The sequence below is a fragment of the Arachis ipaensis genome, chromosome B07 (assembly GCF_000816755.2).
Source record: "Arachis ipaensis cultivar K30076 chromosome B07, Araip1.1, whole genome shotgun sequence".
In the NCBI taxonomy this organism is placed as follows: Eukaryota; Viridiplantae; Streptophyta; class Magnoliopsida; order Fabales; family Fabaceae; genus Arachis; species Arachis ipaensis.
In genome coordinates this window covers 35,808,415-35,814,485 of record NC_029791.2, presented here as the reverse complement: position 1 = coordinate 35,814,485, position 6,071 = coordinate 35,808,415, and positions in this window count along the sequence as shown.

Sequence of the window (6,071 nt, the reverse complement as noted above, 5' to 3'; positions counted from 1 at the left end):
CATCAATCATCCCACCTCTCCGGTATTAGAAGCTCCCTCACCAGCCATTATCGTCCACCCCTGTAGCCCTCTCCCCATCACCGTCGCAGGATCGTCATCAAACAACCATCCACGTAATTATTAAAATAATCATCTGACTACCTAGTGAAATGACCATCTAGCATTTGTTAATTGTATATACTTAAACTGAATCGAACAAAATAACCATCCAATTAAGGATTAAAACAACTATCTATATACCTAGTGAATTGAACATATAGCACATTTATGGGGTAGAGAGAGTCGACTATGATACATGGACAGGGGAGGAATAGTCGTCAGTGAATGAAGATGGGATAGTACAAAACGGTTCAACCAAATCAGACTCTATTTACGTGCACGTGAGGGGTGATGAACGTACGAAAATGCAGCCGTATATGACAACGAATGTTAATCGGATTTGTCACAGAAGGTGACGTTAGGACGGAGAACGTAGTGGGCTGCAGGGGAGGCTACACGGCTGGCAGCGGGTGGGCAGAGCGAAGGAGGCTGTCTAGGGCTTGTGCGGCGTGATCAAACATTTGCAGAGAGGTTGGGCAGCATCGGCTGAAGGTTGGGCAGGGTGGCTAGAGTTTGGGCGGCGTCTGACCAGAGAGGGGAAAGTGTAAAGCAACAGCTGGGTTACTCTGCAGACTGGAGTTTGCGAATAGAGGAAGGAGGTTAGCTTGATAATGGGTGTAACTGCATTATTTGTAATTTGGTTTAATTTGTAATCCTTATTTTTTAAATTTTAAAATTTGAAATTATTAATAATTAATTAATAAAAAGATTTATGATTTTAATTCTGTTTTTCTTTTTTATTCCATTGTTCACATTATTTACTATTCTCATTGCCTCCCTATACTTTTTCATTCCGTTAATACAGAGAAAAAATATTGATAGAAGACTAATCAGTCGCACAAAATAAAAGATCAAAAATTACAAAAAATATTTTTTTGAGATAATTGTTAGAACCATTTATGATTTTTTCTCTAAAATATATAAATACTCATGGGAATACGGATTGTTACAACTCACAATCCTAATTCCAAACCACCACGTAACAAAGAAATCGAGCGTGGAGAAGAAGCACAAGGGCATGAACGACGTCCTCCCTCTTGACCTCATTCAATGAATCTTTTATATCGTTTCTCATGGTAAAATCACGGGCTTTATTTTTCTCGATCATGCAATTCTATATCGATTTGGTTATGATGCGTCATAACAGGATCACTATTTAGTAGTTCTATCTTGGCATGATGGGAACTCCCAACACCAATTAGATCGCTTTTAGTTGAGAACCAATTCATGGATTAATCTCGATGCAGCACTCCCCAAACCCTTGGATCACAGAATGTGGCAATCTTATGGGTCATTCTTACATGGCGCTATTCATTGGTTGTCTTACTCTAGTGAAGCTTACATTGATACTATTCTTATCTTTAATTTGAAGGAAAGGAGTTTTTCAAAGACATTTATACTAAAATAACTAGTAAAGAATTATAACCCCGTTCTCACCCTATTAGGAGGGTGCCTAGCCTTGTATTCGTACGAGGACCATACAACTTACATATGGGTTATGAAAGAAGATAAAATGGTTTCATCTTAGATTTTAATGTATGAGATTCCTTATATTAAGATGATGCCTCTGTACTTATCCAATGGTAGTGACATTATTGCACTTTTTGCTACTTCCAAGCTAATGTTCACCAAACATAACGTCAGTGGAGAGCTTCTCCAACAAATTAATTATCCTCCTATTTGGTATAGGCTAAATCAAAACCTCTTAATTTTTCTCTATATATACAGAGAGTCTCCTATCATTCCCTGATGATACTAAGGATAAGGATAAGAAGAAGAAAATTGGTATATAAACTATTCTTCTATGCTTTGCACCGCGGTATTCCTGCTTTTTATTGCTATGTAATTAAAGAAAACAGTATCAAGCAAGATGCATTATGCATAAACTTGTATTCAGATATCAGATTTGACTATTGATTGTATGAAATTAGAATTTATCAATGTTTAAGGCATCATCAGTCCCTTTCTAGCTTCTTACAGTCCAATCTTCTAGTGAGGTTTAAGGTTTAGCTTTTTTTTATGTTTAAAGCTATGACCATTACTAGCGGACCTTTTTTGCAGGTCATCGAGTGCACTACAAAAAAAACACCAAGTACCGTTGAAATTATCGTTGAATTTAGTGTCAACCTGTACTAGCGAAAAACTTTTATACTAGTTAACAAACAATGCCAACTTGCATCCTAGCAACACGACAATGTTTTGGTAATCTTTATTTTTAAAAAAATGGTAGCTGCAAATTAGCAAAACGATAATGTTTAAGAAAATGGCCAGGTGAATTTACACATATACCCCTAATTTCTTTATAATATTATATTTTATTTTGAAAAAGTCTAGGGGCCAGCAATTTTTGTATTTTCTGACCAGCACTTAACCATCAAAACAGAAGTGATAGATCTCCCACCATTAGATACCATTAGATGTAATCTCACACCATTAAAAACACTATTGATGGCCAATTGATGGTTACAAAACACCAAAATTGCTGGCCCCCTAGCATTCCTCTTTTATTTTTGCCTATATGGTAAAAATGAAAGTTACCAAGATGGAATTAATTGTGAAAAGTGTTTAAAAAATATGGTTAAACTCAATTAAAGCTTTATCTATCTGGCATGTGTTATTTTTGAATTTGAAGGTCAACATTTAGGTAGCGTTTGGTGGAGAGACAGAGACAGAAAGACTGAGACTGAGAGACAGAGATTAAGAGACAGGGATTGAAATAAATTTCAGTATTCTGTTTGGTGCAAAATGGGAGACAGGAATTGAAACAAGAATAAAACTCTAATTTAATTTGCATAAAGGGTAAAATTGGAATTAATTAATTGAAATGAAAGTATTTTAGGTATAAAATGTTATTAAAGTTTCAGTTTTCATCTTTAAAAATTTCAGTCCCCTGTGTTCCTACTTTTTAAAAGTACTGAAATACTGAAATTTTAGAAACAGAGACAGAAATTTTAGTACCAGTCTCTGAACTAACAAACACGATACTGAATCTCAGTCTCTCAGTCTCTGTCTCAGTACCTCAAAACAAAAACTATCTTAGTGACTTTTGGCCATAGCTCACTATAACTGTGGCCTATCTAAAGTTGCACAAGAGTCTAAAAAAACACAAAATAACATATAGTCCAAACACTCAATCTCTAATCTCTAATTTGAGCCTCTTTTAGTCGATAAAATTGGCTTTAATCCTTCTACAGAGAATCAGTTTCTTTGTTGACCCTTCATTTTCTCCTTTTTTTTTTTTTCATTTAAGTTCATAATCAACAGTTAAAAATTACTGAAATATTAATATCTCCGACCTTAAATTCTTCCATAAATTTTATTGTGTTAGAATTTAAAAAGAATTGTCTCGTTATACGCACTTTCAAATTTTCTCTTTCAGTTCTCTCTCTTTCTTGGACTCTGTAACACCCTACCACATAGAGCTTTACACATAGGATGTAAAACAGAGGTGGCGAGGCGCTACGACCTCTAAAAATAAAAATTTAATATATAATATAGTGAAAAATGTTTACAACTAGGAGCCTTTGAAGAAAGGGATAAAATAAAACCATTAAATTGAAAAGCGTAACACTCCCGAAGCGATAAAGTAGACAGCGCAAGAGAGAACAAACTAAGGAGTTAATATACCAAGAGTTCCAAAATACATGTAACAAAACTCAAGACTCGGCTCGCGAAAATAAACCGGCCCGAGCGAATAAGTGTATATACATATATAGATATATAGGAAAACCCAAAAGAAAACCCCAAAATACAGAGTTACAAAACTTGAGTCTCCAAAATCACCTCTAAGAGGAATTAATACAGCATATATATAATAAGTGGAGATAATAAGTATCTAAGCAAAATACAGATAACCAAAATAACCCAAAAGTTAAAGATCTTCGCAACATCAGACGCTTCCAGCATGCTTCAGCGAGGTGTCGCCTGTCCTGCATCTAAAAACCACAAAACCCGCATTGGTGAGAATCAGAGGTTCTCAGCATGGTAACAGTGCCCACATATCTAACATATAATGTCCTGGGAAAGCCGAAGGCAATCCTAGAACTTCCAACAGATAATTAAAGCTTAAAACATAACTAATCCATAGAGATAAAACTGGCAACTAGCTAAGGGTCTTCAGAACTATCTAAAACTCCCCGTTCCAACTCCTCTGAACCTCCCAACCACCAGCGAAACCAAATGCAACAAACACAATTATTACAAACAGAGAAATTACAAATAGGATTCAAATATAACAAATGATCAAGTAGCATTTAATTATGCCATCACTTAGGCAATCCAAACAAAACATATAGATGCATGTGATGCATGCCTGTCCTAGTGGCTGATGAGTCTCATCTGTCGATTATAGAGCCAACCCAACAAGTCCTGGTAGTTAACCATTGGACGGTTCCTCTGTCGTGCATCCCTAACTTGAGTAATTCTCAATCATAACATATTCATAATCATAATTATAATCATACAACACCCACTCTTGGTGTTTATCACAGGGGTGAGCTCATCCGGACCTTTCACAGTGTCCGGCCACACTTACAACATAGGGTCAATAGAGTATCGAGTCTCAACCTGGAGCACGTGGTGGCTAGTCACTGCTTTCATCAAGGAAAACTCGTATCTCAGATAATCATTTCACATCCATCCATACACCTTCCGTAATCATTCCTTATAACCATATCATCACTCATCATAAACCGGGACAAGTGGGACGAATTCACAACCCTTGGATCCACCTGGGGAGCCTCTATACTAACCAACCTGGAGCAAGTGGGGGCAAAACCACAACCCTTGTATCTACCTAGGAGATACGTTCTCATATGCCCAGGAAGAACCAAGGAGGGGATCCTAACCTCCCACCATCTTGCTGGAGGCGATTTTACTATACCAGGAGGAACAAGGAAGGGGATCCTCACCTTCCACCGTCTCTCTGGGGTCGCACTTTCGAGAAAGAGAACTCAAGATAAAATAATAATTCACATTCACATTTTCATTCCCCAGCCATAAATTACAATATATCGTAGCCATCCAGCTTAAAATCACAATTCATACTCAGGCATAAACCATCATCATATACAGCCCTTCGGCTCATATCGCACACAACCATTCAGCTCATATCATATACACAGCCATTCAGCCCATATCATATACACAGCACTCCACCATCCTCCTCAACAACTCATAACCTCATCATTAGTCATAACTTCTCATCATATCCCCTTTCTTCATCCACAAGTTACCCTCTTCCCTAGCTTTCTCTCAATCACTAGGCATTCTACATAGATCTAAGATTTAAAAGATGAAATCGGGGATTTATAAGGTTGAAACAGCATTTCGGAAGGTCGCGAGCTTGTTGGGAATGTGGAAGACTTGAAAACAAAAGCTTTAGAAAAGAATAGGGTCGCGTGTGTACACACAGGGGTGTGTGTGCGCACGCCCAGAAGTATTTTTAAAAGTGTGCGTATGCACAAGTCTGTGCATACACACAGGAAGCAAAATCTCCAGGGTTGAGTGCGCTCACAAGGTGTGCTAGTGCCACCAACAGCATGCCATTCTCAACATGTGTGTGCGCACAGATCTGTGCGTACGCACACCTTGCAAGACTTCCTTGGCCATGTGCGTGCACAGAGCGTGCTAGCGCTTCCAGCAGCAGCCCCATTCTCGCGTGTGTGTATGCACAACGCTGTGCGTGCGCACAGACTCAAAATTCTGCGGGGTGTGCGTGCACACAGGGCTGTGCGTGCGCACACAAACCAAAAATCACAAATTCTGCAGAAGATGCAGAATTCAGATTTATGGCCCGAACTTCTAACGATCATATCTCCTTTCACAAAATTCATATTTCAACCAAATTTAAACCATTTTAAAGCTTTTGAAATTATCTTTCAATTGATATAAAAATCATCAAATTCTGAAAACAATAGCTCAAGATATAATCCGTTGAAGTTTATAAAATTCTATTTTTACAAAAACTCATA